General features: G+C 38.6%; 1 pseudogene; it reads right to left on the bottom strand.

The window, feature by feature from the left end:
* Positions 1 to 26,797, bottom strand: part of LOC127630588 (cytosolic carboxypeptidase 6-like) — a 423,742-nt pseudogene that overhangs the window by 168,842 nt on the left and 228,103 nt on the right.

The raw sequence follows: 26,797 nt of genomic DNA, 5'->3' as shown, positions 1-26,797 counted from the left end.
TGACAGTTTTAACTAGCAGCAGAGAAATGCCACCGATTTCCTGTAAAGCATGTGCTGACAGAAATCTCACACCTTAATGTTGAGCTCAGACAGTAAGAGATGAGTCCATATTGATCCAAGTCGAGTTAAGGGCACCAATACACAGTGCTACAATCTCCTTAACCATAATTAGAGAAGAAACATGCAGGAAAATACTCTTTTGAATTCCCCTTAGTCCCTTTTTTTTTTTTCAGATCTGAGGAAATGCAGGGTTGTGGAAACCATGGACTAAAAAAACACATGATTTTCATTTCAGTTTGTTCTGAGCAAAATTTTTTGTTCTGGTTCAGAAGTTCTGCAGCTTTTTAAAATGTCAGTACTCTGTTCTAAGGGGTGGATGAAATACCGATTGCAGTGTCGCCAGATCTCACAAGAGAAACAAAAAAACCTGGTATGGAAAAACAAGCCCAAAATAAGCCAGTTGCCTCACCAACATAAGTGAAAATAAGCAATTTTTTTTTGGTCCTGTGTGATGAATTTATCAACATAGTAATCATAACAAACATACAGTTGATTAACAGATAAGTATCATTTTAAATACTGATCTGCTTCTCAGAAAAATCCGGCAGCATCAAATCTGTTTTAATGCATCATATCTAACAGTAATTCAGTGAAGAATTGGACACAAATGAGAAATGTACTTTTCACCTCTAATGATTTCCTTGTATTTGGATTAGCCTTTCATGTATATGTAGTATTTATATACATAGTTATATACATAGTTGTTAAAAAGGTCATAATTCAGAGGATGCAACATCAACAACGGTCAAGGCAAAGCAATGTGTGATGCAGCAGTTTCCTTCAGTATCAAAGCATGTTTCGTTTTTTTTGGGAAACTACAATTTGTGTAGTTCCAGAAATTGACTGTGATAAACCCTTTGACCTTTAGTTTCCTCTATTCCTCTAAAATTATCAGAATGAAATGAACTAGTTAAAACCGGTTACCAGCATTTAAAAACAACATTTTCAATCCGGAACAGTTGAAAATCATTTTGTTCCGGTTTTCGGTTATGTTCTGCTCTAAGTGTTGTTCGTTTTTGGTTTTAGTTTTCATTTCTTGAACAATTTTTAGTCCCTGGTGGAAACACCTTGTATGGAATACACAAAAGACACAAAATAATGATGTAACTCACAATGGAAAGACCTATTCTGTAACTAACCAAGACCTGTTGTAATCTGTTGCCATTGAAGATTTTTGGAAAAAGAATTATCAGCCAAATATACCAGCCTCTCTCTTCTCTCATTCTCTTTCACTCTCTCTCATACTTTCTCTATTTTTGTATCTCCTTCTCTTTTCGCTCTCCAGCATGCCTAAATATGTTTCTCACCCATCTACAACAAATTAATTTTCCCCTCAAAGTGAATTTCAAGCTTGGCTGCTTTTGTAGGGTGAGGACTTCACTTTTCATTAATTCTTTTTCTTTTCCACCCAAAAATGATGTATTGTATCATTCCTATTTCTCTACCCCGCCCCCCCAGCCCAGGCCCTAAATTTGGTTCAAGCAATGGAAGGTAATTACACTGTCAGATGGATGTATTCTTTGTTTATTTATTAAAGAAAGTCCTAAAAGCTCTTAGAAACATGCTTATTTTCCATTCCTTTACTTCATACCAATATATGTGAACAATGGAATACATAAAAGAGGAAGATCCCCTTGTGCATACTTCTCTACCACACAGCATGCAAAAAGCAGCATGTTAAATGAGTAAGATAGGAGTTAGAAATACTTAGTATTCATGATACAGTAGACAAACAATACCCAGATGATGTACAGCATCTGCTGAGATTGTGCAACTAGTAAACACTTTGCTATGCCATTAGCGCTTGGGAGAATAGGATCAGTCAGATTTGAAAATCTAAAAACAAACAAACAAAAAAAAAGTAATTCAAAAAGTGTAAGTGCTAGCACTTATCAAGAATGTTGTTCATAGTTTGTGAAAAGGGTCAATACCTAAAATCGCTTACATGGTAGCTGTTAGTAAATAAAAGGCCAAAAAAACACACAGGTCAAAGCTTAGTAACAAACTTGCCGGATTGTAGTATGTCTGGAAATGTATTTATATTACACACCTGCTGATAAACAGAACATATTTTATCAATGGTTGAAAAGTACATACATGCTGAATATAAAAATCCGTAAATACTATTGAAGGAATAGGAATTGGATGCAGCCCTTGTGTGCTCCAGATCTTTTTGTGGTGGTTCTGTATATAAATCAGCCACACTCTTATGCTATGGATTATATATTCCATACCCTCTCTTTTGCCATCCATTTTTTCTGCATCCAACTCCATCACTCAAACCATCAGCCCCTGGAAACCTAGTGAGATTTCAGGATGTTTGAGTTCAAGACTATCAGCAACAGGGAAGGGCAGATCAGCCCCGGCTCTGGTTAAACCGGGCAGAGTTAAGCGACAGATATGAACCCAAGCTGGGAGATAACCCCATGTCAATAAATCCCCCTTTCCTAACCAGATCCATCTGCCGACCTCTGCATAACAAACAGTTCACAAAGCACTTCAAAAATATTGAAACAGAGTTAAGCCCTCAAGGTGTGAGCCATTTCAATTTCAAAAAATAAATATTATCTCTGACTAAGCAAACCTTGCATTATAATGAGGATCCTTTTACTGTTTCAGGAAGATGAAGGTGGCATCTCTGCAGACAAAGAGCTTGCAGTAAGATATCCAAAAACTTGCTGTATCTGCTGGCAAATATTCATGACCTCTCCGGACACACAGGCTTGAATTGGCCTACTGTTTTATGGCTTCTTTTCTTTTATAGACCACAAAAGGTGTATGGCAAAAATAGCCATTCACTTTTATTGTATGAAAAAAAGACTAAATGAAACTGAATGGTGACTGAGGCTAACATTCTGCCTAACATCTCCTTTTCTGTTCGACGGAAGAAAGAAAGTCATACGGGTTTGGAATGACTTGAGGGTGAGTAAATGACAAAAGAATTACAATTTTTTAGGTGAACTATCCCTTTACCTATACCTAGTATCTTATTAAGCCCTCAAGAAAACAATATTCTTCTGTACTATTGCAGTCCATCCTCTGCCTCTTTCTATTTCCTCTCTCTCTGTTTCTTTTTACTCCATCCTCTCTTTATTACGGTTCTCCACATCAGCTAGATGATTCCTCTGCTGCTGATATGGGAGTCTCAATATGCAATAAAGCAGCAGGATTGTCTCCTGAAGGGCCCAATGGTCTCAATAAAAGGCTGGCTCTATAAAATGGGGTCACATCAACCTCTTTTTCTTCAATCTAATGTAAAATAGCAATGCTGCAGTCAAGCTCAGGTCACGGCTTATCCGTGGACCAATCAAAAGTCAGATTTGTTAAGGGAGAGTGTGGTGAAAAATCAAACCAGATGACATTCCAGGAACCAGTTTATGGCAAAGCTACTCCCTAATTGTCAAGGCAAAGAAGAGTGGCTCCATTTTGATTGGATCGTGGAAGGACCAACACAAACAAATGCCAAGCTCAGCCATCACATAAGATGCTCTGCAACTGCCAGACACCCCTCACAAGGCTGGAAAGATATTCCAACCCATTGGAAAAGACTTCTCATTCCATGAGTGGTTTTCATGAGTGTTTCTTGGCAACCTCTCAATGGGTAAAAAAATCTTTACCCATAAACTTTTACTCCTAACATGGACACCAGCTACAACACATCCACTGCATGTTTGTTCACAGAAATTTTTATATAAATTGCAGTTGTTCAATTAGAACAATGGTTCAAACAAACTGAACGATGGTGGTATAAGTTAATGTATGCATAATATTTAATCTTTCAATATAATGTTTGGTTCTCTATATCTTCAGAACAATGCCAAGAATATTTTTGAAGAGGTTTGGAAAAGGAGCAATGCATAGATAAAACTTTAAAGACATTGTTCTAACTATGTGCTTTAAAATATGCAAATGTTCCACACAGAGAAGAGAGGGTGAGCAACCCTGTATGGGCCCCCTCTGATCTCAGCAGCCAATCATAACCCTGAAACAAAAAGTGCCAAACTGAAATCTCCTCCTCATCAGGAAAGTATAAAACTATCTTCTGAATGACCACACCTTTGTCTGGAGTACCTGTACTGAGGGTCATTAACAGGATACACTTCTAAAACACCTTTGTCCTGAGTACCCGTCCAGATGGTCGTTAACAGGACACACTTCTATAACACTTCTCCATTCTGGTCTCACTCTATGAGAGAGAGGATAACAGATCTTCCAACATTCTTAGTCTTCATCCGAGAGACAGTAGAAAATTGACCAAGTACCAAGTCTCACTACAAGAGACCGTTACAATGGCAAGTTCGTAATCCCAATACCAGGGAGATAACTAAAGTACAGCGTCAAGGTTTAGCTCTGGTGAGCAAACTTTCTCTTAAAGTTTCGTGCATCTGCATGTTCCAGATAAAGAAACCTGCACCGACCTAAGGACTGTATATCTGCATGCTCCAGAATGCAAGAACCCACTCTGTGCATCCAGGAGATCAGCATTCCTCAGCTCCTTTGTGTCCAGTGCTTTTGAAATGGAATCCAGCTCTTTTCCCACTGTAACGTGGACTTGAGCCCCAGTTGAAGACATCACCATCACCGAACTCATCGACCGATCAAAGAGAATCTAAATATCACTACTAAACGTCTTTCCTGAGATCTTGGCATTAGTGTATACTATCAGTTTATGATTATCTAATATTCCTTAGATTGCATAACCTGTGTATCAAATGTCTCCCAAATAATCTTTGAGTTATTTGTTTAAATAGACATAAGGTTATCTCCTTATTAATTAACAGAGAAACAGCTATTTATCTTTCTATAAAATAATAGTCATACTTTACCATTGCTATATCCAATTCAACCACTTACATCTTTCCATCCTATGCACTTTATTTACAAATTCATTTATTTTATTTAGTTAATTAATTTAGCATATTAAAACAATTTTGTAGTTTTGTTAGTTATTCTTGTTTATTTTTTGTAAATAAAACTCATTTTGTTACAACCGTGTGTTCCTTGTGTTGATGATACAGAGGTGCTCTAAAGGGTTTGGACAAATTTTACGAATCTTCCAGATTAATCAAATGACAGACTCCCTCCAATTTACATATTTCTTTTACTATTTTACTTAGCTGGTGCCCCAAGGATGGAGGGAGGGGCCATCTTGTATTAATAAATCACACACACATTCACCTTAAGTGAAGTGTGATCAAAAATCAGGACATACTGGTGTCTTGTGTGAGGCCCAGTTCATTTCAGTTGGTGCCAGGGTGATTCTTACTAAAAGTGCATTCACACTGTTAGGTGCGAATGGAAAAGACAGGTTCCATTTGACACCAGGAGCGAGAGCACTGGTCCCTGGTGCTCTGAGAAACCAGCTGTCAAAGGTCAAATGTTTAATTAGGCTGACAGCAAAGAATGTTTACATCCGTTAGAACAGTTGCAAGGAGACATTTTCAAGGTGGTTCAACACATCTCAGCTGTAACGTTAGATGTTAAACATATGCATTGTATTTTACATTAAATACACTTCTGAAAACACTAGGATAAACTTATGATGCCTATCTGTAGGCTGTCTAATGGCGACATCTACATCCCTCATTTCGTAATGTACAAAAGCTACCTTTTTATTTTCACCTTTTGCCACTTTTATTGGCAGTGATAGTATAGAAAAGTTAACAAATGATGGCAAGAGGAGGGGGAAATTAAATAAGGAAATGACAACAACTAGACTCAACAGTCAAATCTTACAAGTAAAAAGCTGTAGTAGCAACATTTATCTGTGCAGCATGAAAAAGTTGCTGTGGTAATGTTTTAACATCTTTTTGGTTATGATGTTAAACTACATTTCATTTTTATTTCTGCCCATTGAAGAGAAAATGACAATAAACATTACTTTATCATGTGTATAAGTGATGCAGAATACAGAAGGACGAAAGCAATATGTTGAGATTTTATCACATTACGTTGGACTTTTAACAATTAGCAAGGGGTCTCTTATTTTGCAAGCAAGTTTCGATGTAGTTGTTTTTCCATTGCATGGCCTCACTTCATTAGAACACTTGATCAAGCTGGCAAAATCATCCAATGATAATTGAGGTTTTACAGAATTTTTAGGTACAATATATGAGGATATCTAGGCTTCATAAACCCTCTTACACAAGATAAATATGTTAACAGAGTGATTTACACACTGTGTTCTTCCGCTCTCAGATAATAGAGTCCATAACAAATAAGGGAAGTCTGGTGAGCTCTTGACAGGACAATACCTGGCAGCTGGTAGAAAGCTCATCAAATTAAGAAACCCTTTGGAAGAGTTTTCATAAAAGACTTGACAAGTAAACAGCGGCGCAAATGAGAGAGAGAGAGAGTGACGAGAGATTCTGCATGTGATGGAGGAGGACTCGATTTCTGCTTTGCAGTCCATAAACAACCAGATTTCATGCCATTATCCATCACTGTTTCACAGCTCACGGATTCTGCCTCTTCTCCCTTCTCATCCTCCTCCATTCCTTCTCCCTCTTCTCCTTCCATCCTGTCTCTTCCTTCCCCACCCTCTCTCCATCTCTCCAGTCCGACTTTGACCTTCTCTCTTCACGCAAGGTAGATCTGCTATTGATTAAATCTTGGCACGGGGTGTACAAACACAGAGATAAACCTGGGCGTGAAGCGAGAGAAAAGGAGAGATAGAGTGAAGCGCTGAGGCCACAGTCGCATCTGCCCAAAGAGCTTTCCATCCTTTATTCCCGCTAACAGGCTCCTGAAGAAGGTCCCCCACTGTTCCACTGTCTGCAGGGGCTCTTGTGACCATTAGAACAGCAAAAAATTACCTATCTTCTCTCTTGAATGTTTGGCTGCAGATTCAACACTTCTGTCCTCCTCCTTTCACAGCCAGCAATCCTTTTTCCAATTTTTCAGTCTAAAGGGCCCACAGAGCTTCTTCATTCACACAGAGAGCAATGAATGTGTATGAATGGGATGGCCACATGTTCCAGAGACACTCTGTGGATCCAATTATTCTAGAGGGTTACAAAGTTATTTGCAGTCTCAGGTGGAATCTGCAGACTTTTTGAGTTAATTGCGGAATAGATTTAAACCTGAATGTACTATACTATTTTTGGATGCTGAAATTAGCCAAAATATTTAAAAGAATAGGTCACCCAAGAATGACATGTCATTCCAATCCCATTTTATTTCTTACATGAAACACTATAGGATATTCAGAATGTCCAGGAAAGTCGAGAACAGGCAGTTTTCAATTCAGCAATAATGCAAAAACAACTAATAACGAATAAAAATAACCATGACTTAATTTTTACAACTCGTATCCATTCGAGTGTAGAATAATGTTTATCTGCAGTGCAACCTCTGACTGGAACACACATTCTGTACCATGTGGCGGCATGTTGCATAACTGACATAAACAATAGTCAAAAAGTTGTATCGGTTGACAAATATTTACAGGTATATCATTTTAACCAGTATATTGATGTATGAGCTAAATGCCGGAACAACACACAAACATTCTGACCAATGATGGGACAATTTGCTCACATGTGACTTTTATTAACACAGTTTTGGTCCGTTTTGAAATGCTGCCTTGTGAAAGAGAACTGGACCAAGAAGAAAATGCAACATTGTAACAATTTGATCCCCAGTTTCGGAACAAATGAAATGAGCTACAGGTCTGAAAACGCCCTTAATGTCCCCAATGAGCAAGCCAAAGATGACTCTCTCAAGAAAAAGAAAAATGTATAGGTATACGAATAGAATACAAAAATAGCATGACAATGCCACTGGTTCATGCTTGTCTTGTTACCAAATGTTGTGATGTCAGACCTGCGCCATATCTGATATGAGATCTACAGCATAGGGAAAGGTTTACATTTTGTTTATTAACCTCAAACAAAGCTAACATATGATGACTTTTATGATACTTTTCTGGTGCTTTTCTGTCATTTAGCAGCTTTTCAGAGATTCTGCCTAATATCTCCTTCTGTGTCTCACAGAGGAAAGAAAATATGGATTTGAAACAACTTGTGAGTGTGTAAATGATGATAGGAGTTTTATTTTTTAGTCAACTGTTCCTTTAATAAACAAGCATGCAAGGGATTTGAAGAACCTTGTGGATGATCAGCCTTCAATTCTGCAGGCCTGGATACTCTAGATGGCATACTAGTGAAGGTGACAGTGTCACATGAGAATTTTGATTTATGTTTAATAATAAAGATAAATCTTTCATTTTTGCAATTCAAACATCTTTGTGCCATGTATTGTAGCACTCTAACATAAACAGCAAGATGGTGCCAACTAGAAAACTAGCAAACAGCTTTCTAAAATGATACAAGAAATAATTAATCTGTGTGAACTACACATCTTTTTTTCCCCCTCTGATTTATAAAGAGAGTTTAATTTTGCCTTTAGGTAGTCCCTGTACTTTTGGCTCTTACGGGTGAAACATGAGAAGTCTATCACTGCTCCAGCCCACAGCTCAAGGGTGCAACATTGAGATGACCATTAAAGATCCAGTAATCACACACACACACACACACACACACACACACACACACACACACACACACACACACACACACACACACACACACACACACACACACACACACTTCAATCCACCTTATGTTTGAGGAGCTGTTATTAAACTCACTCCTATAAGTACTAGCCACCGGTGATGGGGGATGAAAAAAAAAAAGACTTGTTGTGAAAGTGCTTACCCCGCACCCACTGACTACATCCATAAACCTGCACTCCATCAACCCAGAGACGGAACCCCATTTGCCTGCTTAACGTTCATCCTTCACAACCAGCCAGCCAGTCACCTCAACTCATGTTTTAAAAAGCTCATTCAATTCCAGAACTAGATGAGTGGAAGGGAGATTTTTTCAGCCCTGGCTGTGAGGCTCAGGGTTTTAGATCAGAGGTCTTTAGGGATGCAGGGAGAGGGGTTAGGGACAGCAAAAGTAGTGTTAATGCTAGTGGTCTCTGTGGAGCAGGCATGGTGGCGTCTTGTGTTAAAGGGACAGTTCATTCAAAAATGGAAATTCTGTCATAATTGACTCACCCTATGTTTGGAATGAACCACATGATGCTGGGTAAATGATGAAAGAACTCACATTTTTGGGAAAACTACCTCTGTCATGCCCAGTACACAATGTATCCATCCAAAGTCTTCTTTGTGGAAACTAACCTCTCACATTATAGAAGAGTGAGAAGCAGTGTAGCCTATATAAACAAACACAAATATATGTATTGCGTCTGAGTGTATTTGAAAGAGATTAAATCCACTGGGAATCCTCTGATGGAAAGGCCTTTCCACTAGTCATAGATTTATGTGATCTCGTCATTCTTGTCTCACTCTCATAGGGAACAGGGAAAGGTGTATTGAACAAACCTTATTGGACAACACTACCTCAAAACAACTGCAGCCGCCTCACTTGATGCTGTTCCCTATGGAAACTTTACATGCCATAAAACAGGCAGAGAGTGAAAGAGAGAGAGCATGGACCCACAAAAGAGTATTAGTTCTGAAGCGGATGCCAGCTCGCTCCTCCCCAGATGGACGGCAGCAAATCCTCTGGCCCCTGGTGGATGGAACCGCTCCTCCCCTTCTTCGGCGGCCGGCAGCGACCCCTCCGACCCCAGGCAGACAGTTGTAGCTGCACCCCAGGCGGATTATAGTGGTGAGGACTCCGCGACAGCGCATCCCTCTTCCCTCCTGAGCTTCGTCACCATTTTAACAGGTAAAGGACGAGCATGGAGGAGGTGGGAACCGGCTGAATGGTCAACATAAAGTTTAATCAGAAACTTAACTTAAAACAAACACAGACACACATGCAATGCAGCCGCTTACTTCTCTCTAGAGCTGGTGCCTCCGGCTCCCCTTTATCTCGCTCTCCTGCTGATCAGCTGATTCAGTGCTGGCAGTGCGACATCACGGCCTGGCCACACCCTCCTCCTCATCACAGTATGATTAATTAAAACTTAGTTCTTATACTTATGGACCAAGTAAAAAAATACTAAACAAAATCAACAAATCAGAGCTGTATACAAAATATAAATAAAATATAAAATTTTTTAAATTGATCCAGAGAATGTCTAAAATTATTTTAATGTGACATTGTTTTATGTCATAAATTTTTCCAAAAATGTTTATAAAAATAAAAGTACCGGTAAATAAATAATTAAATTAATTAATTAATAATACTAATAATAATAAAAGATTTGTCTAGACAAACATACATTCTCTGTATTGCAGAAATCGAGTTTACACTGATGAAAAACAATTACCCTAACGAGGGAACCATTACCTTACAATTGGCTTTATCTGTGAATCATTAAAATGTGTAATTTTGAAAAATGCTTCATAAAGAAAAACAAAAACAAATCAGAAACTATATGTAAATATCTAAATAATTTAAAACTGAATATAAAGTATAATAGCAAGCATTAAGCTAAATAATTGACCACATTATCTACTTTTCCACCATTGGGTCAAATGGTTCTGAGCACGGTATGGAACGGTTATAGTAGCATTTCTACTTGAGCACGGTTCGATGCAGAACGATTCTCTGCACAGTGCCAGTGGCATGACTTAAGTACTGTGTGTGACGAATGTCAATTTACCAACACCAAGGTAAAATATAGCACTTTTATTTGTTTCTAGCTTGACAAGTTTGCTAATATTTGGGTGAAGTTAATAAAAACTATTGTATGTCTAGAGTATCTTCATGATTATATGATGATAGTTTAGCTAGCATTATAGCCTACATTTATTTTTCTACATTACTTTTTATCAGGGAAGTACATTACTAACTAATTAATACTCTAAATATGTCACTATATTTTTATATAATATTTTCATATAATACTCATAAAATGTTTTGTCAATAAATATCCTTTTTAGCTAGTCTGGGAACTTTTACCTATCTGCACGTTTGTGTCTTTGGCATATACATAGTTCTCATGATAGCAAACCTCTTAGCATGTTTTGTCAATAAATATCCTTTTTAGCTAGTCTGGGAACTTTTACCTTTCTGCAAGTTTGTGTCAGTTAGCAGAGACAAGCCAGGGAAACAAGCAGTCCTAAAAACTGGAACATGCGATCATCCTCTAAAGTGCACTCGCTCCAATGTTTACCTCTCATACCGCCACCAACGTCGGATCTGTTGCAGACATTCTCCTGATTTCACCGTACCACAGTGGAAAAAGAAACTGTTACCGGGCTAACTGACCCAGATCCAAACAGACTGGTATAGTTTTGCAATGAGAACTGTTCGGCCCCATGGTGGAAAAGAAGATTTTGTGTTACTCGATATTAACTTCTTTATAGAACAGTTGTATGAAAACACACACACACACAATAATGGTGTTGTTCTGAATATCAGCTGTACCTCATCATGTAAACATGATTTTATTATTGTGAATCCAAATATACATCTGAATATATAAATGTAAATCATAAATACTTTGAATGTCCTGATTACATTGTTGCAAATCAGGATATGTAATTATAAATCTGAATATAAATATGTATTTATAAATCTTGAATATATAGTTGTAAATCCAAATATAAAGAGGCAGAGAGAGAGAGACAGTAAGTGAGGAGCCTGGTCAGGCCCTCAGGCTGGATTCTGTCTGTCTACTTGTCTTTGATTCTCTGTTCTTTGTTACTGTAAGTGCTCTTTCTAGCCTGTCAGATCTGCAACTGTTGCTCTGTCTCTTTCTCCGACTCCACATCTGGAGAAGAGCAGACACTCTAAATTCAACACAACAGCAAACCCGTGTGAGGAGACAGGGCTAGAATCATGTGACAGGTCTCTATTGAGATTGACAGGCTCTTTGCCAACTGCAACTATCTCAAGGTTTAGAGAAAGGGATGGAAACAGGGGTGTTGCCTAGACAGCAGGTCATCTGATTCCTAACTGAACATCAACAATGCATCTCAAAGACCCTGAGGCCTTTTACTTTTATGTAAACATTTATACATTTGATGCTTGCATATTTAGGTTAGGTTAAATGTTAAGTGTACTTTTGTGAGTTTGAAATACTTCCTCCTATCTCAGCTTATTCTGCAGGGTCAATACTTAAAATTAAGCCCTTTATAGGTTGATTTCACTGAAGAGTGTAAACTCTGTGACTCTGTAGCGCTATCAAAACATTTTTTTGTTTGAGCAACCCGTCCAGCCCGACACAGCAGCACTGGCGCAACCAATGGTGTGATTTTGGGGAAGGACTATCTGTTTGATGAGTTTCTTGTAGACTAGAGGCAGAGAAATTAGACATTTCAGCTTTAAATATGGGGATTTCAATCTACAAATACTGAGCTGCTTGAACTATACAAGGTCTGTAAGTGACACTGATCCATAAATGCAGATCTGCGCTGAGCGTAAAAGACAGTTCTGAGTTTGATCTCTTTTAAACATACAGATGGCCCAAGTGTTTCAAGCTCAGATATTGATAATGGATCTTGATGGGCGGCCTTCCAGACAAATTTATTCTGTTTGCGTGAATTTGCTGATGCAAACTCGCTGTCCGAAATGGGCAACAACAAGCAGATGATCTGACGGTAGAAGAAGCCGCAACGCATAATCATCCATCAAATGGAGCAACTGTCACAAACTGCCATGCTTCTCTGTCTTTCTAATGCTGTTAGAAACTTTGATAACTAAAGATCTGATAAACAGATGTGACAATTGCTGTTGAACATGACAGCTGAGTTACAAGTCTGAATTTTAAAATGGAGTCTTGTGAAAGTTGTTCATTGAAGTGGAATGTTTGTGCATGTACACTGGCGGCCAACAGTTTGGAATACTGTACAGATTTAGCTGTTTTGGAAGGAAATTTGTATTTTAATTCACCAAAGTGGCATTCAACTGATCTCAAAGTATAGTCAGAACATTACTGATATAAAAAACAGCACCATCACTATTTTAAAAAAGTCATTTTTTATCAAATCTTGACAGGCCCCATTTCCAGCAGCCATCACTCCAACACCTTATCCTTGAGTATTCATGCAAAATTGCTAATTTGGTACTAGAAAATCACTTGCCATAATCTCAAACACAGTTGAAAGCTATTTGGTTAGTTAAATGAACCTTAACATTCTCTTTGTGCTTGTTTTTAGTTGCCACAGTATGCAATAGACTGGAATGTCTTAAGGTCAATATTAGGTGAATAATAGCTAATAAAACCAAGGTGTTTGTGTCTCTCAAGAGCGACCCCTAGTGTCACTACATCAACACAATGTCGAGTGAGTGACAGAAGGTGAACTAGCTCTAACAAGGACAGAAAGAGATGTGTAAGCCCATATGTACAACTAAACAAGAAGATAAGTGCATCAGAGTCTCTAGTTTGAGAAATAGATGCCTCACATATACTCCGCTGACAGCTTCATTGAATTCTACCCGCAAAACTCTAGGTTTCTGTACAACAATAAAGAGAAGACTCAGGGGTGCAGCTGAATTGCAAAGAAAAAGCAACTTTTGAAACAGAAAAACAAAAAGAAAATGTTAGATTGCACAAAGAAATGGACATTGTATCAATAGTACCAATTTCTTTCCATAAGAGAAAAATCTGTACATTATTCCAAACTTTTGGCCGCCAGTGTATGTGCGTATATGGGTTTGTCAGGACGCTGACTTTATTTCAACCAATGAAGTCTAAAATCCTAAAGAGAACTATCCATCAGCATACACATTTATCTTAAAGGCAGTTGCTCGGCCGGTAGCCACGTTCAAGTCCAGACTGAAAACAATGTGTTTAGCTGTGCATTTACTGGCTGAGCACTTTACTGATGGCATTGTATTTCTTTATAATTTTTTTCTTACCTTTTTACTGATTTAAATATTTTTTAAATACTTTTTTATTAAATACATATATAATATTATTTCTATATAAAGTACTTTGAATTACTATTGTGTATGTGCTACATGTGTTATCTAAATAAACTTGCCATGCCTTGGTGCAAGACTTTCAAAAGGTCAGTTTCATGTTTATAAGAGCCCTTCAGAACTGGCAAAACATCTACTATAATATAATGAAAGATTCACAATTTATAAATTGCCAACAAAAAGTTTGTCAAAATAAAAGGCTACATTTATATGTTAATCAAATATGCTTTTTGACTTCATAATGGTATATTTACCAAATTTACCAGCAGGGGCTCACTGACTAACTAGCCAAACATCGTTGTTTGGTTGTTGTTTCCAAAAACAGCAGCAAAACATGCAATTTATGTCTGTAAATCCTATCTCTCTGTCACATTGTAGCGTTTGTCCTTAAAATATGCCTCACTAGCATTGAGACTTTTCAAAAAAAAGAAAAGTGTTTGATCCTGTGAGGTGAAGCATTAACTGAGCAAAAGAGGTAACTGAGATTTAGACGGCTCATTTTGTTGATCGTTGTTAGCATTTGCTTGCCTTTTTGAAAGCGAAGGGAATGAGAGACACAATCTTTCCTTAAATGAGGGAAATAATCCCAGTATTACACTGAAGTCAGACTTGATCTGCACTGCTTTACCTATAATATGAGTGTGTGTGCTAAATTCATCCTCACAATGCGCTGAAGTACATCACGTCTCTGTCATAAACCAGAGAGTGTTTTACTACTGCAGTCCAAGCTGTTGTAGCTTCATCCTGCTCTCTTTTTGTCATTCTAACTTTCTCTCTCTCTCTCTCTCTCTCTCTCTCTCTCTCTCTTACATCTCTGCAGGTCATTAAGAGTGTTGTGCTGCCACACACCCAAGAACAGAGTACATAAAAAGACAAATAAGACCATAAAATGCTCCTATGCCCATGCATACAAATACATTCCTTATATCGTTCTTTCTCTAACCCCCCGCCCCCCACCCCAGACTTTTTCTTGCCAGTCCAATACTTTCACTTTTGATTTATTCCTGAAATTAGATCTGCAGAATGACCTATACAAATCTTGCATTAAGGGAACAAAGTGGCCAAATACGTTTTATCTTCATTTTGAATATAACATCTATAGTTTTATAAACTATATTATTACTATTAATTTTATTACAATAGACATACACATGTTCCACTAAATTTGACCAGAAAGTTTCTAATAATTTATGTTAAATAATATTAATAATATTTCAAAATTGTCTAATTGTTTGTTGTCCAATGCAATAGTGGCTAAAGTGCTCAATAATTTTTTGGCAACTGTATTTGTGCAATTGTTTTCCATTTTGTAAGGGTTATGAATTAATTGCAAGCAAAATGATTACTAGTCTAAAGTTAAAAGGTACCACACCCAGTGCTGATCTTGGTTTTAGAATTTACCTTTTTAAGGTACTATCCATTAACTTTTCTCTGCCTGTACCTTCACAATAACAACACCAAATTCACGCTATTTACCCTTAAGAGGTATGTGTTTCCATTCTTGCATCTGTTTAACATATAGTTTGCCATATATTTTGCCCCTGATATATTAGCCCTTTCAAATCCCATTTCATGTGAAACTGATTTCTTTTTTTTTTTTTTACATTGACACCATATTTGTTGTCAATAAATGTGTTTTCATCAGTGGCTCTGTGAGCCTGGCTCTCCTTGACAAACGTGAAAGTGATGAAGGCCCTAAAAGAGTACTTTAATCTCTCGAGCATTCCTAATGAGTTTTTCCTCTACAATTATTGATAAGAGCGGAGACAGGACTGTAGGCACTGTGAATGATCCACTACCTGTGCAGATAGATGTGCATTGTAATCACACACAAACACACACACAGTCATACAGTACATGCACAAAGACATTTACATGTGCCTGACCCTTAAGGAAAATGAGTAAGTAATGCATAGTAGATACAGAAAGATTCTTACATAATAAAACAAATGATATTAACACCTGACATGCAACAAAGACATGCACAAATAGACACAAACACACAAGTAAGCACATGCAGTGACTTACCACTCTGAGGCCCAGCTGCTCTTGCTGCAGGTAATCAAGATTTCTGTGCTCCAGGCCAGCCAGGTAATGCTGAAGACAGGAGTAACTGTACGGGTAACGGTAAGCGAACTGAAAAATCCTCTTTGCGGTCAAAACAGAAGGCAAAAGACATCATGTATTTCCTCCGATGGTTTGGACCCCATTTACCATCTTGATTATTGTCCCTATTATTGTTCTTGATTCATCAATGTTTGAGAAAAAAGGAAAAAAAATTATGGTCTTTCAGTAAGCACAGTAACCAATTTCGGCTGATAATTTTTTGACTTCCTGTTGCCAAATTCACAATGCAATCAGTCTGAATATTAACCAATCATATCACTCCTAACAATCACAATCCAATTGGAAAGTTGTCTTTAAACTATTGTTATCAATGGCAGTGATTACGTTTCTTGGGGAGTGATGATAAAACGTTTCTGTTTACTTTGTATCGATTCAATGTGAAGAGACAAGACGACTTGAGAAGATAACATTCGAGAAGGCTCAAGAAGAATAAATGTGATTTGAGACTAGATCTGAGAAGAGAAGGTATGATACGATTTGATTCAAGTAGATTATTTTTGAGAAGACAAGATAAGAGAAGGTATAGTTCCAGATTCAATTCAACAATTCAATTTGATTTGAGAAAATTAGAGTAGGTTTAACTCAAATCGAAAAGAAGAGAAGACCCGAGAACATTTGATTCAAGAAGATTTGATTTGATTTAAGTAGAGAATATTAGATTTGATTCTAGAAGATTCAAGAAGATTAAACAAAGAAGAGAAGATTCAAGAAGAAAAGATTTGATTTGATAATATTAAATTAGATAAGAATAGATTAAAGGGACATTTTTCCCTGAAAAACTATCTCATTATTTGCTCAACCTCATGATATCCCAGTTGTGTATAACTTTCTTTCTTTCTTCACCAGAACACAATTGAAGAAAAATAGAAAAATATCTTAGCTCAGTAGGTCCTTAAAATGCAAGTGAATGGAGATTTCTCTTTTGAAGCTCCAAAAATCAAAGACAGTCAGAATAAACGTCATCGATACGACACCAGCTGTTAAATTAATGTCTTCTAAATCATTATGATCACTTTTGGTGTAAAAAAAGATAAATATTTAAGTACTTTTTTTTAACTCTAAATCATACTTCCAGTCAGGAATGGTATGCGTGTGTGATGTAATCGCATTAGCATTTAAAACATGCGAGAACTAACGTGCATGAGTCACAGCTGGAAGAGCAGCACTGTTTACAAGAGAGATAGAGGAACGCTGTAAAGTAGCATTGTTGGTTTTGGTTTAGATCTGTATTTACCTGTTACTTTACTCACAATGGTGCATTTGTGTGCTTATCCTGGATGTCTCAACCGAGTGGAGAATGTGAGATTCCCTCTGTATCATGGCAGCCCGAATACGCCACACGAGAGACCGCTTGGACTCCAACCTCTCGTGAAGCCTAAAGGAAGTGACTGTTTACTGTTAAAAAGTACTTTTGTAATATCGATCTTTTTTTACACCAAAAGTGATCGTATCACTTTAGAAGGCATTCATTTAAACACTGGAGTCGTATTGATGTCGTTTATGCTGACTATCTGGGACTTATGGAGCTTCAAAAGAGAAATCTCAATTCACTTGGAATTAAGGACCTACTGAGCTAAGATATTTTTCTATTTTTCTTCAAATGTGTTCTGGTGAAGAAAGAAAGTCAAACACGCCTAGGATATCATGAGGGTGAGTAAATAATTAGAGAATTTACATTTCTGGGTGAACTATCCTTTTAAAGAAGGTTCAATTAGATTTGATCTGAGAAGAGAATGATCTGACAACTTACAGGCGAATCAATGTGAAATGTGATTCAGCTGTCCCTTGCAATCGCTTACATTAATGTTTAGTTTCTCTCTCTCTTATCCTTTAAAAAAAAATCAATCCAGCTGAAGGCAAACACATCCAGAAAACGGTAAACAATTAAAACTTTTATAGTACACAGTGAGCAGGGTGAGCAATGAAAGCAATGTTATTTGCATATAAAATGAAATATTACACTGTTAATCAGTATTATGCCAAGCTGCTGAGGGTAAATTTGGCAATCTGCTGCTCTGCAGGAAAAGAAAGAGAGAGAGAGAGAGAGAGAGAGAGAGAGAGAGAGAGAGAGAGAGAGAGAGAGCAAAAAGCAGTGAATGAAAGGCAAAGAACATCCGATGGAGACAGAGAGATAGAGATGAGAAAGGGGGAGAAAGAGAGAGAGAGAGATCAGATGGAGATGCTATCTACTGTATGTGAATAGCACAGAAGCTTCTACACAGCCACACTGATAAGCAGGATGAAACAGCTCTCTAAAACCAACCTCAGTCCTACCATCTCACTCCTTTCTACTCTTCTCTTTGAAACACATACACACACTGTACACTGATGTGCTTGGACTAGTGTCTTTGTTTGGATCCCTGAAGTTATAGTCACATGCTTTGTGATGTGCAGTTTCAAAGAGCATGTGTCACCCTTATTTCCATTAGAAACCCGATGCATAACCCAAATATAGCTATACACAGTAATGTAGAACTGTACAATTATGAAAACATAGCCACACACAGCGCATGCAAACATACAGTAATATAACATAACATCATCCGAACAAACACCAAAGCATGTAGACACACTCATTCCCAGATGCCTCTGCTGCCTGCACCGAGTGAACCGCTGAGCTGAAATAAAGGTGAATTAGCTTTTCTCTGTGGAGTAAAAGAAAGCAAATGAATGATCAAACTGAGATTGCCTTTGAGGAGAGGTGTAGAGAGCAACAATGTACACTATACCTGTCTCGAAAGAGTGTTAACACACAGGACAGTTGCACGTGTGGTCAAAATTACACTCTTTAGTGTAATTGTCAAATGATTTAGATAATTGCAATCTAAATGAGGACATACCACAGGCCTCTTTTATATTAATATAAAGCTATTCAAATATCTATATACTAACCCTTATCCAAACCCTATAATGAAAAAATAAATAGTTAGAAATAAATAATTTGGTGCTTAGTAAATTGCACAGCAAGTATATCAGTTTTGGCTGGTTTTCATTTTATTCAATAATAATATTTACATTTACATTTATTCATTTGGCAGACGCTTTTATCCAAAGCGACTTACAAAAGAGGAAGAACATCAGCGAATCATCTTAGGGAGACAGTGGTACAAAAAGTGCCATATTACAAAGTTTCACTATCATCAGAATAGCATACAAAACAGATTTAAGTGCAACAAGAAATGTAAATATTTTTTTTTAGTGACCTGTTAAGTGCTTTTGGAAAAGATGTGTTTTTAGCCGTTTTTTGAAGATAGAGAGTGAGTTAGCTTCCCGGATTGAGTTGGGAAGGTCATTCCACCACCGTGGTATGATGAAACTGAAAGTCCGTGAAAGTGTTTTGGTGCCTCTTTGTTTTGGTACGACAAGGCGACGTTCCTTAGCTGACCGCAGGCTTCTGGTGGGAACGTAGCACTGCATAAATGTTTTTAGGTATGCTGGAGCAGACCCAGTGACTGTTTTATATGCCAGCATCAGGGCCTTGAATTTAATACGTGCATGAACCGGCAGCCAGTGGAGAGAGACAAAGAGTGGTGTCACATGTGCTCTCTTAGGTTCATTAAAGACCAGACATGCTGCTGCATTCTGGATCATTTGGAGAGGTCTAATAGCACATGCAGGAAGGCCTGCAATGAGAGCGTTACAGTAGTCCAGTCTAGTTATGACAAGGGACTGAACGAGCAGTTGTGTGGCATGTACAGAGAGGAAGGGTCTTATCTTCCTGATATTGTACAGTGTAAATCTACATGATCTTGCAGTTTTTGAAATGTGGTCTGTGAAATTTAGCTCATCATCAATGGTTACCCCTAGATTTCTGACCATTTTGGAAGGCGAAACTGTAGTTGGAAACTGCAGCTGCACGGTGATGTTGTTAATATGTTGCTTTTATATGTATTGTCTGTTTTGAATGAACTTGTCAATTATTTAAAGTCAATCTGGTGTAAAAAAAAGAAGAGTTGTTTCAACTGAGCTGTTTTTTGGGGAGGAACCATATACTCATGCACCAGATTATTTAATTATGTAGGCAGGGCAGGCCCAGACAAGGTATGAGGGCTTTTGTGGAGCATAAATAGTTGTTTGTAATTAAAAAGAGTTGTTGTTGTGTTGCAGTTCGGTTTAGTGTGACCCATGCTGTTTTGCATTCAATTACTGTGTTTTATTTTAAGTCACCATCATAGAGAGAGTGTTTATTATAAGCAAGCTGACTAGCTAGCTAAGCCAATTCATTTATACTGAAAACATGCTTTATAGATTAATAGACACCAGCAATACCAGAACACTACAAGTTACATTGCAACTATGTTCAGTTGGAAATGCACTATGGTAGGAGAATACTGAGTTTTCCTAAAATGAATAATTTTAGAGCCTTATGTTTGTATATTAATTAAGTAGAATAAATATGATCAGATCTGGTTGGATGTTTTTTCTGTGTGAATATACACCAATCAGCCATAACATTAAAACCACCTGCCTAATATTGTGTATGTCCCCCTCGTGTCGCCAAAACAACACCGACCCACATCTCAGAATAGCCTTCTGAGATACTATTCTTCTCACCACAATTGTACAGAGTGGTTATCTGAGTTACCATAGACTTTGTCAGTTCGAACCAGTCTGGCCGTTCTCTGTTGTTCTCTCTCATCAACAAGGGATTTCCATCCAAAGAACTGCCTCTCACTGGATGTTTTTTGTTTTTGGCACCATTCTGAGTAAATTCTAGAGACTGTTGTGTGTGAAAATTCCAGGAGATCAGCAGTTACAGAAATACTCAAACCAGCCCATCTGGCACCAACAATCATGCCACGGCCCAAATCACTGAGATCAAATGTTTCACCCATTCTAATGGTTGATGTGAACATTACCTCCTGACTCGTATCTGTATGATTTTATGCACTGCACTGCTGTCACACGATTGGCTGATTAGATAATCGCATGGATGATTGTTCGTGCCAAACGGGCTGTTTTGAGTATTTCTGTAACTGCTGATCTCCTGGGATTTTCTCCTGGGATTTCCACACACAACAGTCTCTAGAATTTACTCAGAATGGTGCCCAAAAAAAAAAAAAAACATCCAGTGAGTGGAAGTTCTGCAAATGGAAACACCTTGTTAATGAGAGAGGTCAAAAGAGAATGGCCAGACTAATGGCAAAGTCTATGGTAACTCAGATAACCACTCTGTGCAATTGTGGTGAGAAGAAGAGCATCAGAGATTCTGTGATGTGTGTTGGTGCTGTTTGGCAGCACGAGGGGGACCTACACAATATTAGGCAGGTGGTTTTAATTTTGTGGCTGATCGGCATATATATATATATAAATATATGTACACACAGCCAAAATTGTGAATGTGTGTGTGTGTGTTTCTCAGACGGCCAGGGTTAGCTGTACTTGCTGCAGTATTTGGCCTGCATTTGAGTGAGGTTGGGTTCAGGACCCGCGTCTGTTCGGCGTGCACTCAGAGTACCCTGCCAACCAGACATTAGCGCGTGCACACACACAGTCACACACACCTCTCCCCATGCAGGGTTAATGAAACACCATGACACCTCACTTTATTTTTTTATTTATCTGTTTGGGCATTATCCCGGTTCCTCTCCAGCGTTTGACCTTGTTGGCTACCGAGTGAGTCGTGGCTATTGATTTTAATTACCCAGTGGGAATTTACTGCTCGCCTTTCTCACACCGCTGCGCCGCTATTGGTCAGGGAAAGATAATAGCCTTGTGTGTTGGTATAGAAAGAGGAAGAGAGAGAGCTTGGTGAATCTTGGACCTGCCGGGTGGTTTTCTATCTTTGCCGTAATGTATGTTCTTTCTCTCTATCATTCTCTCTCTCTAGTTGTGGCTGCAGGTAATTTGTTTTATCTAAATGATAGTGCTCCATGCCTCCCTGTGCTGGCGGATGTGGTACAGTGCCCCCCGTTCCCAAACACATTTATCTCGCTGTGTGTCTGAGGGGGGAAAACCTACACACACACATGGCTTAAAAATTCAGCTATGCTGGTGTCCTGCCCCCTAACACCTCTGCCTAGTACGCACAGTCCAACCAGTATGGAACACACACACACAGCAAGGTGTCACTTTCTAACTCTCCTTCCATTTAGAGAAAAGGTCGTAGCCTGCAGCTCAAGGTCATCAAGTTTTTCATAACTTGTTAAAGAAAGAGCAAAGAAATCCAAACTTTCTTAAACTCGAGTGGACAGGGCTATCATCGACTAGTCGCTAGCAGTTGTATCTCTATTCTCATCAGAATGAAAACGCTGTTTGTGTGTGTGTGTGCGTGCTGTTAGCTAAATGACTGGGCCCATATCGAGGTGTCATTCTCCATCTCAGCGCTTTTCAAGTCTGTTAGCAGGAACACGACGGGGCCTTTGATGCCGCGGCTGTCGGCTATCCTCTGAAGGGAACTAGACGAGGGGGAAAATTGCTAGCTTTCATACAGAGCGGGACATCTTTTCTATATTCTCAAATCAATCAAGCGTAGAGGTCATCACTGTGGCTCCTGTCTCTCTGACTCTTTCTGTCTTTCTCTCTTTTTCTGTCTTTTTTGCCCTCCCTTATTCTTTTAAGAGCACTGGCAGTCATCTGTTGTAAAGGTTAAATGCTTTCAAATATGAGAATTAAATTGTCAAGTGGCACGATTCTTCTCTCATTCCTCTGACAAACTAAGGCAGAGCTGAAGAAGAAAAAAATGTGATCCATTACACATGCAGATATTACATTTCACCACAACAACAATACTCTCAATTTCAAAGTGATTTGTACAGACTCTTTACTTGGATATGGGCCCATATTGTCTAATTATTGACAAAACAAGAGTACCCTCTTCTAATGTATTTATCGGTTTAGATTTGATTCTGTTTCTTTTTGTTCCCTCAATTTTTCACGGTAATGTGAGAGGTAGAGGGAGTGGAGTGGTCCTCCTGTGATGGATCTATCATTTGGGACATGAATCAGACAGGAGAATAGCGCTGGATGGCACAGTTACTAAGCAACCTCACTTGCTTTGTGGTCGAGCTGTCCATGTGCAATGGTATGTTTGAAAAGAGGGTTTTTTTGGTTTGTAAATTGGCTGCATGACTCTCTCTAATGGTGAAGAGGATAAAATGCATATGGGGGATCTGAGACAGGAGAGTGCAACCACCCCAGGAGCTGGGGCCCATGTTTACCAACCTGGGGACACAGCAAGTATAGGGGCTGTGTGGAGAGTGCAGAGGTTAAGCTTTGTGTTTGTTAAAAAAATACATATGTAGGTTTTTCTTTAACTAAAATAACCAGCTGATCAGAGTAATTAATTTGGGAGTTAGCGCTGTATATTTTGTAGTCTAGATTCAAAAGAATCGGCTCATAAGACTCATTCATTCAGGAATAGGACAACTTGGTAGTAGTGTAGATTCAAAAGAACCAGCTCATATGAGTCATTCATTATGGAATCGGACTACACTGGTCACGCTGCATGTTTCACGGCTAATTCAATGGTCTAATCCAAAACTTAGTGAGCTGTGTCGCTGTCTCCTGCCTAAATAGACAGCTGTCTGCTATGGAAGCATCCTACATTAAATTATTCCTCATATTTTGAATGCTCTATATAGGTGGAAACTCTGCACATCATTCAAATAGCGCTCCTCACGCACAGTTCACAATACTCGACATATAACTGATTTCAATACAGGTGACGTGAGAGAAATTACACAATCCTCTAATGAGCCTAAATATGCACACACACATAAAATAGTTGGTTTTGCATCATATTAATCTGTCATTTATCAATACTTTTCAGTATCAAGTGGATTTTATTAAGTAATTATAATAAAGTAGATCTATAAGTTTAATTTCTCTCACTTATTCTGCCATCTTGGATTTATTTTTCTGCCAAGCTCATCGTGGTGCATTCTGGGATCGCTTACTCTGGTAAGGGTACATAAGATGCTACCTTAGAATCTGGCCAAAACAGCTTTGCATCAGGAGCATGCCTATGATGTCTTAAAATGCTATCTTCGGAGGATGCTCACTAGGTTTTGGAACAGACCCAAAATTGGTGTTGCAGTGCCACTGAATGGTAACACAGCAAACAGTGTCAGTCTTTTAGCACGGTGTTCCATCCACATGGGCGGAAGAACCCTTAAAACAACAGAAAGTCATGAAAATAATATAATAATAATAATAATAATAATAATAATAATAAAGATTCACTCCCTTCCTTAAAAAAAAAGAAGAAAAATCGAGGTTAAATTGAGACACAGGCAATTTTTACAAAACCAATTTTTGAGGGATTAAAGGCAAAAAAGCGAAGCTTATAATTTTATAGAAGCATTTAGATAATTTCTTTTGTTAAAACGTTTGTATTAATTGAGCTCTAAAGTTGTTTAAATAATTGTTTTTTCAGTCGTTTAAGGGTTTGAGTGCGTGAGTTTTACTTTTAGGTTTTTTTGGCAATATGTCGTCATGGCAATGAAGTAGGTAAAATTGGATATAACTTTACACAGAAAACTACATAGTTAATATTTTAAAGTTTACGGACTGACCCCATCCACTTCCACTTTCATTTTTTAAGAAAATGTGGGACAAGTCCAATTTTATGTTTGTGGTAAACAACATTATGCCACATATTATGTCAATTGAGCTTGACTTTAAAGTAAAAAAACAAACTAGACTTACATACCTGTATCAATAACTAGATGCTTTTATAATATTCTCATTCAGAGAAGGCACTAGTACTGAAATCAACTTCAGGAGGCTTCTAATATTTTTTAGAGTACATCCTTTTATTTTACTAATTTAAGTGACTCTGTAAGGGATTGATAGCTTTAATAAGTAGTGACAGATTAACTTTATCATGAGCTAAGTCTTGATCTATTACCATGAGGTAATTGCTGAATTTTAGCTCAAGTGTTTATGAAACCTGCTGAATAGAACGAGATTGTTTATATCGAGTGGTGGTATCATGGTTGAACATGATAAGTGTGTGCAATAAGCACAGCACAGCGACACACACACACACACACACTTACTCACACATGCGCGCACACACACATACACACACACATACACATACACGCCCTGAGCTGCAGTGCTCTTCACAAGTAGGGGGGGACACGTGTAGTATTAGCGCTAAGAGCCCTGGCCATCACACAGCCTTCACAGCTCGTAAATCATCCACTTATTACAGCTCACATCATAAACTTACACTCCTGAGAGAGAGAAAGAGACAAACTTTCAGGCTAATATATTCCAACCTAGCACTCTTTAAGACTGCTGCCCACCAGAAAGAGCATTCCAGGCACCTCTATGGTGTTATCGGGAAGATAATAACAGAATAGTTGGGACATTTAACCACACATTGGTCTTAAAAAAACAACAACTGGGAGAGGATATGGATATTTTGGGGTGTGTGTCGGTGTTCAGATAAGCAGTAAGATTACAGATTATGAACAAGATACAAGAAGTTATGAACAGATTGTGATACTCTTCATATGAGAGTCAATATTAGCAGGTTCTTTGGGCTTGCCCTCGTCTCACAATTTCACTGCTTGTTTCTCACTGCAGCTCTCTTGCTTGTTGGACACACTACGTACATGTTGGCAAGATTTAAGAAAGTTAGAAATGTATTCTAACATATGCAATGTCTCACAAGAGAACCAGTAATGGTCATGCACTGCACGTTGGCTACAATCTGCAGAGTGCACTAGGATTTTAACATCATAAAGAGCGACTTTATTTTTTTATCTTGTTTTGGGGGAAAGGCTCAAAAGCCCTTCCTTCATCGTACCAAAAAAAAGCAGTGGGTTGCGGCAATCTTGGACCTGCGATTTCTGAAACAGGGCTTACACAGACTCCCGTTCAAGATGCTAAGACAGAAACACATTTTGATGTGCGACCGGCATCAAGATTGTTTTGCAGTGGTAGACCTGAAGTATGCATACTTTCAAGTCTCGGTTTTACATTGACACAGACCCGTCCTACGGTTTGCTTTCGACGGCCCCTACCTGTCCCCTTGTGTCTTCACAAAAGTTGCAGAGGCAGCTCTTGCCCCGTTAAGGGAAGTGGGTGTCTGCATACTCAACTACCTTGATGACTGGATGATTCTAGCACACTCTCGAGAGTTGCTGTGCATGCACAGGGACCAGGTGCTCAGGCACCTCAGCCGTCTAGGGCTTCGGGTCAACTGGGAAAAGAGCAAGCTCTCCCCGGTTCAGAGCATCTCATTTCTCGGCATAGAGTTAGACTCGTTCTCAATGATAGTGCGCCTCACAAGTGAGTGCACGCAGTTGGTGCTGAACTGCCTGAAGTCATTCAGTTGGAGGACAGCGGTTCCACTGAAACACATTCAGAGGCTCCTGGGGCATATGGCTTCCTCGGCGGTGGTCATATGAGACCGTTTCTGCACTGATTTCAGACTCGAGTCCTGAGATGGGCATGGCGCCGCTCTGCCGCCACTTATTCAGCCCTTGGATAGACCTCATGTTTTTGTGGTTCCCCTACAGAGTCTAGATGCGTCGTGGTCACCACAGATACCTCCAAGTTCGGCTGGGCACCGTGTGCAATGGGCACGTACCTGCTGATTCCTGGACAGGACCGTGACTGAGTTGGCATATCAACTGTCTAGAGTTACTGGCTGTGATGCTCGCCCTGCGGAGGCCATTACCGTTGATCTGGGGCAAGCATGTGTTTGTCCAGTCAGACAACAAAGCGACAGTAGCGTACATAAATCACCAAGGTGATATAAT

Source organism: Xyrauchen texanus, chromosome 37 (assembly GCF_025860055.1).
Source record: "Xyrauchen texanus isolate HMW12.3.18 chromosome 37, RBS_HiC_50CHRs, whole genome shotgun sequence".
NCBI classification, from domain to species: Eukaryota; Metazoa; Chordata; class Actinopteri; order Cypriniformes; family Catostomidae; genus Xyrauchen; species Xyrauchen texanus.
Note: the sequence above shows the minus strand (reverse complement) of the source record. Positions and strands in the feature narration are given on the sequence as shown.